The following is a 14006-nucleotide window of genomic DNA, read 5'->3' as shown; positions in this document are numbered from 1 at the left end:
AACAACAGGACCACTTTAGAGGCATAGTTTCTAAATACTCCAAACCTAATCCCATCAGACCAATCATTTACATAAATGTCAAACTATGAACCCCCCATTCAAGTCCTCCATACCTATCCAACCTCCAACAACACCTTTCCCTTTCACACACAATAACTAATCCCATCAGACCAATCATTTTTATTTCTTTTCAAAATGGAATTGAGTAGGGACACAAAAAATTAATAGCTCTGCATATGTGGCTCCTTTACAACAAATATGGCAAAGGAAATCTGTTCAGATGGCCTTAGAAGTCATGTTAGAAGACAGAGAAGCCAACGTGGAAACAGCACCCACTTTGCATGATGACAATGGAAGGAACAATAAGGAAAAGCAAGCAGAAGGAAAGACAGAAGGAGTAGATAACTTGGATAAGTTGGTGAGTGGCTACAGCTGTAAAAGAAGAACCCTACACTACAAACCCCACTTGTAATATTTTTCAATATCTTGGACATCTCCGCTTACAAAGCATTTGTCATCTGGATGGCACTGAATCCAAATTCAGGAACGCTCCAGAGACGACTCTTTCCATTTAATTCAATTTATTTTTATGTAGCACCTTTTGCAGCGAGATGCCTCAAGGCACTTTACAGGTTACAGGTGTTATCCGCGGAACAAAAGCTACCGAATACATGTTGGAAATTTGCCACCAGATATTCGTACTAAAGACATTGAAGATGTGTTCCATAAATACAGGGAAATCTGGGACATCAACCTGAAAAATCGCCAAGGGGGACCTCCGTTCGCCTTTGTGGAGTTTGATGACCCAAGAGATGCCGAGGACATGGTGTATGGAAGGGACAGCTATGACTATGATGGTTACTGCCTTCGTGTGGCGTTCCCCAGAAGTGGAAGGGGGATTGGAAAAGGTGGCATTGCCCAGGGGTAAAACTTCAAATGCAGAACACCGACAACACATCGCAAGGACCCCTGTCTCTGCAGCCATTGTGAGGAGGATTCTGGAGGAAGATGAGCACCAACCGCAGAACCTGAAGTAAATGTGAGTGATGTTGCCTGAATATATATGTTAGAATAGAGACACTTTAAGATGTGTTAGTAGACTTTTAGAACTAACCAGCGTTTTCATCATTCTAGGTTGCTGTTAATAGCAGCAAGAGGAAATGTAATGTTTGAGGACCCAAAAAGGACAGGAAGACACAGTTTGGATGCATCAAGTGCAAAAAATACAATTGCCATAGACTCACTGTAAAACCGTCCTCCACGTGATGTGTCGATGTCATGAATTTGTGTTCAACTTGGGCTCATTATGTCATTTCAATATAACACTGTAAGTCAACTTTGTCCTTTCAATTCGTTCAGTTCAATACAATAAACATCAATAGCTCTGGAAACAGTCTTATTCATATTGGTTCAAGATTAATATGATATTTCCACCTATGCCTTGATTATTATTGATTTTGACACAGAAATCACATTTTATTATAAGACTCAAATAGCACTTTCTTTGAAAAATGTAATGTATCAGAGGTAAATAGTAAACATTAAACATATTTACTGTCTATATTATAAGTAAGATAAAGTCAACATCTGTTAAGTAGTTTGACATAAAATGTTATGTTTTTATTGTTTTTAAAACCCACTAATGTTGTGGCTCTACCAGACCCATGAACACCAGCTGAGTAACAAAATCAGAACAGGACACAAGGGTTAACTGACAGGACCTCTCAAATTGCTACAATGTATAGCTGTTGCCTAGGAAACAGGGTGGAGCTTGGAGCCAGGGTAGAAGTAAATGTGAGGAACTTGACTAAACGTGCATGTTTGTTGTTCAGAGCAGAAACTTCAGAACTTCATCGAAAACTTTGGCAGGTGAGCTTTTACATTTTACTTTGCCATGAACTAAATGTGTTCACGTGTGCTGGCCAGATTAATGTAATATATTTATAAAATTTCCCTTCTAACCCGTTTATATAATCTCGGGTCCTCTACCAGAAAGCTGGGAGTTTTAAGGTCAAAGACGAGTATTGAATATGAGACGGAAGTTCAGAATTTCAGATTTCCGGGTATTTTAAATTATTTTAAACGTGTTTTCATATCAGTGCTCTGCCCGCGGGCTTGTTTAGTTCATTCGAAAAGAAAAAGAAATGTTCGACGTGACTAATTGCTTTGTTGAGTCGAACCTCTGTTTTGATGCCTTGATGCGCGACTGCGGAACCTTTATTTCAATACGTCGATGCGCGATTTGTTTTACGACGTGCCGTAATTCCATGATGCGCTACTGTCAGGATAGGCTTGGTGGAAGCGTCTGAGTTTTGTGTGTTTTTCCTACGCTCGTGGAAGCAATAACTAAGCTGTGAAGTTCTTGGAGACATTGGTTAAGATGTTTACTTGCTTTAAGTTTAATCTCGGTAAACTGTTTGTTTGTTTATTCAGCCGTAACTCCACGTTACTGTCCTAGTGAAACCCCCGTGGGTGAGTTCACGTTGTGTCATGCTAAGTTAACTGTTGCTATTGGTGAATGAGTTAGCTAGTTATTACAGCAATGTGTTGTAATTAGACTGTTTCTTTTACTGTTTCTGTTTCTAATAGTTTTGCTCGTATTTTCACCTGTCATTTGGAGACAATAAAAGGAGCAGCAAGATGCTCATATCCTGGCTCGTGAGAATTGAGTTTGGCTTGCTGTTAAACTGCGCTAATGTACTGGCTGTGCATAACACGCAGGGAGAACAGTACAGTGAAAAGTTATACCGGCGGTGGGAGCAAAGAAAAATACAGGAACGCAAGCATGCAGCGTCCATCTTCACCCCAACTCTTCAGTCCATGCAGCATCAAGAGCGAGCTCTACGCACTCATCTTCTTCCAAGTCATCTATCACGGAGGCTGCTGCCAAGGCTAGAGCCTCAGCTGAAGCAGCACTTACCAAGGTGGCTTATGCTAAAAGACAACTAGAAATAAAAAAGCAGAGAGCTAGGCTAGATCTTGAATTGGAAGCATTGGAGATTGAAAAGGAAGCGGAAGCTGCGTGCGTAAACGCTGAAATCTTAGAAGCGGCTGCAGCTATGGAAAATGGTGACATGCAAAGTGTGAGGAGCGCTGTCCCGCCACAAGTGAGTCAGCAGCGCGTAGAGGAATATGTACGATGCCAGTCACAGGTCAGTACTCAGACTTCTGCTTTATTGCCTCACAGTGAAATCTGGCACGCTGCGAATAATCATACTCACCAAAGAACACCTATAGCTGCAGAGGAGAAGCCTCCACGCAATCTCTTCACAATCAGCACGCATGTACAACTGAACACATACTTGCTTCAAGACCATCAGATTATCCACACAGAGAATATGATTAGCATCCTCCTTCTCATGCTAACACTCCAACCATGTTAGACTTTGCCAAGTTCGTAGCATGCAGAGAATTAGTGACTACTGGTCTCTCAAAATTCGATGACACGCCAGAGAACTTCAGAGCATGGCAGTCCTCATTCCTCAACGCAACACAGGGCTTGGAGCTCACATATAGTGAAGAGCTAGACCTCCTTGTGAAATGGCTGGGTAAAGAGTCATCTGAGCATATGAAAAGAATCTGCACTGTTTATGTTACCAAACCCAGAGCGGCCCTCCATCTGTCCTGGGAAAGACTTCAGGAATGCTATGTGACACCAGAAATAGTGGAAGATACCCTGTTTAAAAGACTGGATACCTTCCCCCATCTGTCTCCTAAAGACAACAGACAACAGAGAGAGCTCAGTGATCTTCTCATAGAGCTGCTCGCAGTTAAAAATTATGGCTATCTTCCTGGCCTGGCCTACCTCGATACTCCTCGTGGGATAAGTCCCATAGTGGAGAAGTTGCTTCCAGCCCTGCAGGGCAAATGGCTCCTCACTGGCTAACGATACAAGGAACAGCACAGAATAACTTTTCCACCTTTTTCACTTTTTGTTGACTTCGTCTATGGCCAGGCTAAGGCCAGAAATAACCAGAGTTTCATCTTGTCAAGCAGTGGTCAACCTTACAACAAAGGTGAAATAACACAATCAAAGCACAGTGGATTCAAGACTGCTGTATCTGTGCAAAAGACAGACGTGTCTGCCACAGTTGACGCAGACTCCACAAGCACTACAGAGACAGAGAAAAGACAATGATCTAGCTCGGTATTGTCCTGTGCACAAGAAGACTCATCCTTTGGAAGAATGTAGGTTATTCAGAATGAAAACATTGCAGGAATGAAAAAACATCCTAAAAAAACACAAACACTGTTTTAAGTGCTGCTTTCCAAACCACCAGGCCAGGGACAAGTGATGCTGAAATGTGGCGAGTGTGAGAGGGAAAAAAACACTGCTCTGCAATCCACCCTCACAACTCCCAGCCTCCTACTCCACTGATCACTCTAGAACCAGATGCAGAAGCACGAGGCAGTCCTCCACTTGAGGTGACATCACGATGCACCAAGGTCTGCGGAAGGGGCAGCCTCACGCGGTCCTGCTCAAAGGTGTGCCTGGTGCGTGTCTTTCCCCAGGGTCAACCGGAGCACTCCATCAAAATGTATGTCATCATTGACGATCAAAGTAACTGCTCACTGGCTCGCTCTGAATTTTTCCACCTGTTCGGGGTCGAGAGCAACCTGTCGCCATATCTGATGAAGACATGCACAGGCACCACGGATATGACTGGAAGAAAGGAGGTAGGCTTTCAGATTGAAGTAGTGAATGGAGGTGTGCGCATGGATCTCCCACCACTCATCCAGTGCAACGAGATAATGACCAATAGATCTGAAATTCCAGCTCCAGAGGTTGCTCTCATGCATGCACACCTAAGACACATTGCTCCCCACATTCCCAAACTAGATCCTGACGCTCAGATGATGATCCTGCTAGGGAGAGACATGATACATGTGCACAAGGTGAGAGCAAGTCAATGGGCCCCACAACACACCTTTTGTTCAGCGTCTAGACTTAGACTGGGTAATTGTAGGTGAAGTGTATTGACAGTGCTCACAAACCAACTCTGAGTGTCTTCAGAATCCACATCCTACAGAAAAGACGCCCTTCTCTCCTCGCTCCTTGCCATAACAGCATCAAGGCAAAGGAAGAACCAAGCTACGGCGGGAAGCGCAGGTATGGCCTCTCTACATCCACGTCAAAACCTATACAACCTGAAGACAAGCTCGGACTTATGGTTTTTCAGCGTAACGACAATGACAACAAGTGTGCCATATCCTTCGAGGATGAGATCTTTCTAAAGATTATGGAGAAAGAAGTCCATCAGGATGAAAAGGACAGTTGGGTAGCTCCCTTACCATTCAAGTCACCTTGTCCCCCACTCCCAAACAAACAGAGAGCAAGCACCGTCCTGCCTCAGATCTTTAAGATGCACTCTGAGCAAAAACACAGAGAGGAAGCAGCAGTTTTCCTCCTTCATGGAAAAGCTATTCGAGAAGGAACATGCAGAGAAGGCACCGCCCATCCATGAGAAACAAGAATGCTGATACCTGCCCATTTTTGGGGTGTACCATCCCCAGAAGCCAGGGCAGATACGAGTCATGTTTGACTCAAGCGCCCAACAGCATGGTGTCTCCCTCAACTCGGTGCTGCTAACAGGCCCCGAGCTGAACAACACACTCCAGGATGTGCTGTTACGGTTTAGGAAGGACCTCATCGCAGTCACTGCCAATATCCAACAGATGTTTTATGGATTCCTGGTGAAGCATGACCACAGAGACTACCTGAGATTCCTCTGGCATAAAGACAATAACCTATCCAAGGAGATAGAAGAATATTGCATGCGGGTGCATGTCTTTGGCAATAGCCCGTCCCCGGTGGTTGTCATCTACGGTCTGCGGCGAGCTGCTTCGAAAGGCGAACCAAAGTATGGAGCTGACACAAGGCACTTTGTTGAAAGACGCTTCTACGTAGACAATGGGCTCATATCCCTTTCTATGGAGTCTGCAGCCATAGTCCTACTGAAGCATACTTGTGCATCACTTGCAGAGTCTAACTTAAAGCTCCACAAAATCGCATCAAACAGCGTTACTGTGATGAAAGCCTTCAAACCTGAAGAACTGACCTCAGGGATCCAAGACCTGAGTCTAGATGATGAGACTCTGTCTGCCCAAAGGAGCTTAGGCTTATGCTGGGACATCGGCACAGATATGTTTATCTTTAAAGTAGCTGTCACTGACAAGTCTTACACCCGTCGTGGGGTGCTATCAGTTGTCTACAGCATCTTTGACCCCTTGGGTCTGGCAGCACCTGTGATGATCAGAGGCAGATTGTTGTTGCAAGAGCTGTCCGGTGGAGTTCAGGATTGGGATGCTCCTCTGCCTGATGAAAAGATGAGCAAATGGGAAGTGTGGAAAGCACCACTCAAGGAGCTGAGCAGCCTTCACGTGCCTCGCTGCCATGTACCCATGTCACTCTCAAGACCTATGTACACAGAACTGTCTGTTTTCTTATACCTCAAACTGGGCCATAGGGGTGGTAGCTTATTTAAGAACTGTCACTGAAGATGGCCGTTGTGAAATTGGATTTGTGCTGGGAAAGGCAAAACCATCACCGCAGCCAGAGCCCACAATCCCACGCCTTGAGCTATGTGGAGCTGTCCTGGTGGTTGAGATAGCGGAGCTGATCTTAGACGAACTGGACCACAAGCCACACGCTGTAAAATTCTACTGTGACAGCATGGTGGTCCTCGGATACATCTGTAATGACTCAAAGCACTTCTTTGTCTACGTACACAATTGTGTCCATCGCATACACCAGACAACGTTCCATGAGCAGTGGCATTACGTACCTTCAGAACAGAAACCAGCTGACTTAGCCACCAGATCTGTGGCTGCATCACAGCTCATGAACACAATGTGGTTCAAGGGACCAGACTTCCTCTATAAGCCTCCAAAGCCAGGTCTACATGCTCCACCAGGAAACTTAACTAGAAAAGATCTCCTGAAAGGTCAGTGGAAACAAATGCAAGCTCTTGCGAACAAATTCTGGGGCTGTTGGAGAAACAAATACCTAAGCACTCTCCATTCAAGACGCAAGTGGCACAGAACGCATCACAACCTGCAACCTGGAGACATTGTGCTGTTAAAACAAAGTCAAGCACCTAGGAACGAGTGGCCAATGGCTCTGGTCACGTCAACCTCTCCAAGCAGCGATGGAAAAGTCCGCAAAGTCGAAGTGCGGACGTCATCTCAGGACACCTCAAAGACTTACCTACGGCCCATCTCCTACATCGTCCTTCTATAAAATGACTGAAAAAAAAGGGACCAAAAAGGAAAAAGAAAACAACTTAAACTTAGTGGCATTAGTCATGCCAGACGGGGAGTGTTCTGCCCGCGGGCTTGTTTAGTTCATTCAAAAAGGAAAAGAAATGTTCGACATGACTAATTGCTTTGTTGAGTCGAACCTCTGTTTTGATGCCTTGATGCGCGACTGCGGAACCTTTATTTCAATACGTCGATGCGCGATTTGTTTTACAACGTGCCGTAATTCCATGATGCGCTACTGTCAGGATAGGCTTGGTGGAAGCGTCTGAGTTTTGTGTGTTTTTCCTACGCTCGTGGAAGCAATAACTAAGTTGTGAAGTTCTTGGAGACATTGGTTAAGGTGTTTACTTGCTTTAAATTTAATCTCGGTAAACTGTGTTTGTTTATTCAGCTGTAACTCCACGTTACTGTCCTAGTGAAACGCGTGGGTGAGTTCACATTGTGTCATGCTAAGTTAACTGTTGCTATTGGTGAATGAGTTAGCTAGTTATTACAGCAATGTGTTGTAATTAGACTCTGTTTCTTTTACTGTTTCTGTTTCTAATAGTTTTGCTCGTATTTTCACCTGTCATTTGGAGACAATAAAAGGAGCAGCAAGATGCTCATATCCTGGCTCGTGAGAATCGAGTTTGGCTTGCTGTTAAACTGCGTTAACGTACTGGCTGTGCATAACACGCAGGGAGAACAGTACAATCTGTAATTGAGTTGTTTTATAAATTCCTGTTTTGATTTCAAAATTTGACATTGATACTTGTCAATAAGCCAGATGATAAAAAAATTTGTTCTGAGACCTGTTAAATATTTGTCCCTTATATATGTATTCATTATCAGTCCAAATGCTTACAGATGTGTTTGTTACTTTAGGTCAATGTCGGCAGGGGGAATCAGAATCTTAATCTGAAATAGAACGTGGAATTGCTAGTAATTTAGATGAAGTCTCACGTGAAAATTCATAGAGCAGAGAGACATTAGAGCAGGGTGCAGATGATAATTTTGCGGAAGAATTTGAAGAGTCAGGCTCTAGCGGGTCAGAATATCAACCATCCAACGGTAAGTCTGACTCCTCATCAGAATGTTTTGATTTTGACCAAACTATTCTAACTCTCAGCCTCCTACAGTTGGACACTTCAGTTTAAAAAAAAAAAAAAAAAAAAAAGTTTTAAAAAATCAATAACTGTGAAACAAACTAGCAAGACATTGGAAGGTAAGCGGAAATGGGACAAACAAAAAAAAAAAAAAAACACAACACTATTGTGTTTGTCATAAACACAAAAATGGCTCGTCACCTCAAATGATGGCACTCGAGGTAAAAGTGGCACATGCTTTGAGCTTTAACAAAGGTTCAAACCGTAGAAAGAAATTGCTTGAACAACTTCGCGGCAAGGGGGACTACTATCATAACCTTAAAGTTATCAAAGAGGGTTGTGGTGAACTTGTCACTTAGAAACAGCCTTCAACCAGTACATCTGCAAGTGATTATCTTCCCTGTCAGCACTGTCTTGGTTTATAAGAAAGCAAGTACAAGCAGCATCCATACATCTTGTTCCTTTACCTGATGAGGATTTTGGAGAGTGCAAAGTAATATTACTGAAGATGCAATCTGATGAAATTTCTGTGCATGTCAAAAGTGATAAATTAATATGTAAAGATGGGAATACGCTTTATGTAAAGCACGGTCATGACAACACACAGCACGCATACTTTGCTTAAAAAATGCGAGAACTTGGAAGGTTAGTCATTGCAGTAAGTCAACTTGATAGTAGTGTAAAAACACTTCAGGACTTAGTTGTGCCATCAAGATTCAGACTTGTCATTGATGGTGTCAAAAAAAGTGAGTCGGTTTAACGCTGATAAAAACAAGTTTGCAACACCATCTTTGGCCTTCAAAATTGGATACTCCCTGAAGAAGTGTGCTGAGATTGCAGTTGGTGAAGCTTAAATGGCAGAAGACAGGGCAAGAGTTTTATTAAGCTTCACAATACACAGTGGAAGTCTTATATCTAGCCATGCCCTGTCCTCTCTTCATCAGAATAAGTGGAACAAGCCAGATGTCATCCCTCTTACAGAAGGTGTCTAAACTCCAAGAAATTTCTTCAGAAGACTGAAGAAAATGCAAAGCAGGAACTAGAAAAGAACTCTAGTCCATCAGCCTGGAGGAGCTTATGTGAGACATTACTGGCTGAAGTCATTACTCTAATTGGAGAAGAGAAGGAGAACCTGCCAAAATGCTTCTGAAAATGTATGAAACTCAAAGCACTGCCCCAGTAAATGCAGATGTGTACAACAGCCTTACAAATCTGGAACAGATGCTTTGCGATAAGTTAACGAGAATTGAAATCGGGGAAAAGACGCAGAAAGGTGCCTGTGCTACTAACAGAACAGATGGTGTCATCTTTGGAAGTTTCGAGGAAGACATACGTGTTCCACAGGCCAATCCTTATGTTTTTGCCAGAGTGGAAGCTCTGAGCCACATCAGAGGTTCAGACTGCCTATGGAAGTTCAGTCACATCAGTGGGGCAAAGCATCCTGAATATCTAACCTCCACCAAACTAAGAAAACATGTAGGAACATTATGTCAGATAATGATCCTCAAAGAAAATGAGCTAGAGCAAGTTGCCAGATTTATGGGACATGATATCAGAGTTCATAGAGATTTTTACAGACTTCAAGAGAACACCCTGCAGCTTGAGTAAATTACTGTTAGTGATGGAGAAAGATGCTGCCACATACAAAGGAAAGTCATCTGAAAGATTAATTTCATCTGAAGTAATGCATGAGAATAGTACTTGAAATGCAATGATCATTCCCATTATATGCAAATGTAAACAAAAGTCTAATATCAAGTCACACAGGCTTCCGCGGCCGTTGTCATTAGACTGGAATTTAGCGTCTTCCGCAGTAGACCGCGTCGTCATAGAAACTAATCCCAACGTCTTTCTTCCCACTGACATACAAGCATACAAGAAGATGTATGACCTTCTGAATGATGGAAAATACAGTAGAATACAGAATCCCACCATGAGCATCAAGGCAAAATTAAATAAACTTGTCAAAGAATCATCTATAGAGGAGAGTATGAAGAAAAAGCTACTAAACTCTGATCCACGTCCACCGTTACTCTATGGGCTGCCGAAGATCCACAAGCCGAGAATACCCATGCGGCCGATCGTCAGCGCCATCGGATCAGTAACCCATGAAACAGCACGATCCTGGCAAGAGAATTCCGTCCTGTCGCTGGAAGGACCTCAAGTTATATTGAGAATTCAAGACACTTTATTGAGAAATTGAAGACTGCGAAGCTCCAAAAAGGGGATATCTTGGCCAGTTTTGATGTTACATCCCTGTTCACAAATATCCCGGTTGACGACACCACTAACGTCATTAGAAGAATATTACCAAAAGACCTGGCCAATTTGGCGGATCTTTGCCTCCATTCTACTTACTTTCTCTTTGACGGGACATACTACAGAAAGGAGGATGGATCTGCTTTGGGAAGCACCCTGTCTCCAGTTGCGGCCAATATGTTCATGGAAGATTTTGAAGAGAAAGCACTGGAGTCAGTCCCATTCAAACCGATCCGTTGGTGGAGGTACGTTGACGACGTTTTTCTAATATGGAGATATGGAGCAGCTGCCTTAGATGAGTTTTTACAACATATGAACTCCAAACACGATAACATTACGTTCACTATGGAGCTAGAACAGGGAAGCCTACCTTTCCTGGACGTTCTTGTGACAAACAATAAGGATGGCATGCTCGGTCACAGTGTGTACCGAAAACCTACTCACACAAACAGATATCCCCACATGGCATCCCACCACCACCCGGCCCATAAATCCGCCGTAGTAACTTCATTAGCAGCAAGAGGTTTTCACCTCAGCAACCAAGAATCAGGGAAGAAAAGGAGGTCCTTTTACAAGCACTACCCACGAACGGATACAACTGTAGTAAAGTTAAAAGTCATCCACCGTTTCGAGATCCAAGGTACGACTAGCTCCACGCGAAACAAAACAGCTGAACCGTCAAGGACAGCCTACCTCCCATATGTAAAAGGCACAACGGATAAGATCAGCAGAATATTAAAACACGATATCAAGACCTCCTTCACCACGGAAAAAAACAATGAGATGTTTACTAGGCACAGTCAAGGACAAACTGCCGTTAAAAACCAGTGGAGTCTGAGATCCCGTGTAGCTGTGGCAAAATCTATGTAGGACAAACGGGAACACTCATCTCCACCTGCCTAAAGGAACATGTCAGGGCACCCAAAAACAATGACGTCAGGTCTGCAGTAGCAGAGCACTCACTAGAGACTGGTCACCTAGTAAACTTTGAGCAAACAAGGGTACTGGCATCAGTCTCTAACTACAGAAGCAGATTGGTTAGAGAAGCCATAGAGATAGAAAAGCGTCCAGACAACTTCAACAAAGAAGATGGTTTCAAGTTGTCACGAACATGGACTCCACTAATCTCATCTATCTCCACCAGACACACCATGGACCATTCATTAAACCAACCTAAAGCTGAACAGCCAATAGATGAACAGCCCCCGGCTGGTACAGCCCCTCAAGGGAGTCTACACGCTGACAATAGGACCTCTTACTACCTATGATCTTGCCCTCCGGTGGATACACAATCCAATTGTACCCCCTGCTGACTACAGCCCCGCCCACCAACTACTATAAATACCAAAACTCCTCAATCAACCTACTAGACTACATCAATGATCTGTGAAGACAACGGTTTATGATGCAGAACCCTGAGGATGTTTCCAACACAGAAACTAATCCCAACGTTTCATTTCCTATGATGACGCGGTCTACTCCGGAAAACGCTAAATTCCAGTCTAAAAGTGTAATACTCTTAATGTGTCTTTTGACAGGCTGTCATTTTTGATCAGTTGTCCAAGTCACATTTCTGTCTCTTTCCTAGAATGTAAAGTAAGAATCTATAATAGTCAAGTACCTTGCAGAGCTACAGGTTTACAAAAATTTGATTAAAAACTAATCTTATTCTGTAGATCCTAGACAAGTGTTTGCTACTGACTGAATAATGTTTTAAACATATTAATCAAAATACAGTCAGAGTGTAGCTCTCCAGTGTTTGACAATATTTAAAAACATTAACCATAAAGTTTGATCATTTTACATTAAGAAGTGGCTATTTTATTACTTCCCTTGTGCACTTTGTTTTGAAATTAATTTCTCTCTGCAGAATATAGTGACGAGACTAGACTACTAGAGTCTGGATTACAAAAGGAGACAGGTTTGTTTTGATGTTCATTTAAAAAATGTCCAGTCTACCCATCAGTCAGATAATAATAATAATAATAATAATAATAATAATAATAATAATAATAATAATAATAATACGCACACAATGCACTGACCCATATCTTCACAGGCTGTTCTCTGTTTCAATGCATGCTAGGCTACCAACCCCCCACTGTTTCCCTGGCAACCCGGCTCCAGTGACGTGCCAGCAGTGGACTCCTGGTACAGGGCCAGTGCAGAAGTGTGGTGGAACGTCTAGAGGCATCTCCTCCACAGCCAGGCCCGGGTCAAGCGTCAGGCCAACCGTCACCGACATCCACTCTCCTTCTTACCTGGGCAGAGGGTCTGGCTATCTACGAAAGGACTCAGGGGGGCCTACCTGTCAAAGAAACTCAGCCCCAGGTACATTGGTCCTTTCAAGGTCCTTCGCAGTGTCTCTCCAGTGTCCTACCGTCTCCAGCTGCCACACCACCAGAGGGCACATCCCATGATCCATGTTTCCTTCCTCAAGCCGTGCGCCACATCCCTGCACCAGCCACAGCTCGACACACTGCTGTCGCTTCCCTTGCAGGACGGGGATGCCCCCGCATACACGGTGCGGGTCCTCCTGGATTCCCGTCGTCGGGGAGGTGCTCTCCAATACCTGGTCGACTGGGAAGGTTATGGGCCGGAGGAGCAGTGTTGGGTGACTGCGCGGGATGTGCTTGACCCGGATCTAATCTCTGCCCTTCATAGGGGCCATCCCGACCATCTTGCGCCCAGGCCCCGGGGTCGTCCCTCAGGCCGCCGCAGGAGAGGGGGTACTGTCACGCCCTCCACTTCACCTCAGCGAGGAACACCTGTGGTGGCTCACGGGACAGGCGCATAAAAGGAGAGCTCAGAGCCCAGGCAGATGCAGAACCTCATTCAGCCTTAGTACTCGCTTGCATTACCTCTGCTCTCCTGCCGCTCCAGATCCCCCGTCCTCGTTTCCTTGTTCCCTCTCTTTTCCTTGTCTCCACGTCTTCCTGGTTTTCCTCGACTTCTTGCCTGTGTATTGGATTACGGCTCTTGGACTCTCCCTTCGGACTACATTTGCTCATCGATGACTGTTTGCCTGTTTCTCCAACCACGTCTTTCAGATTTCCCCTCATGAAACTTTCCTGTGCTCCGCGCTTGGGTCCGACGCTTCCGCTCCGGGTGGACACCGTGACACTCTGCTTCTTTTGAAACATTTAAAGCGGCACTTGATATTTGTGAGACATACGTTGTCTCTCCATGACTGATGCTATGACGTGAGCCAGCTGTCTTTTTATGGAAGAATACATATGAAATGTGTCTTAGAAAAGTTTCTGAAAATACGTGACTCAAAAGACTTGACATCAGGGACCAGTTACGTATATTCAACATAGCGAGTGACAGGCATTGTTTCATGAAGCGTCCAGAAGATCTGACAGCTGAGAGATCTCCTTGGCCATCTGACAATAAAATGAT

General features: G+C 44.1%; 1 long non-coding RNA gene across 1 annotated transcript; it reads left to right on the top strand.

Annotated features, from left to right (window-relative positions):
• Positions 1-1793: 1793 nt before the first annotated feature.
• Positions 1794-14006, top strand: LOC108933077 (uncharacterized). The gene is made up of 3 exons (XR_001966038.2): positions 1794-1869; positions 12691-12935; positions 13105-14006. It is a non-coding gene; the product is annotated as an uncharacterized LOC108933077 (long non-coding RNA).

Source organism: Scleropages formosus, chromosome 1, assembly GCF_900964775.1.
Source record: "Scleropages formosus chromosome 1, fSclFor1.1, whole genome shotgun sequence".
Classification (NCBI taxonomy): Eukaryota; Metazoa; Chordata; class Actinopteri; order Osteoglossiformes; family Osteoglossidae; genus Scleropages; species Scleropages formosus.
This window is presented reverse-complemented; position numbering and strand designations above follow the sequence as displayed.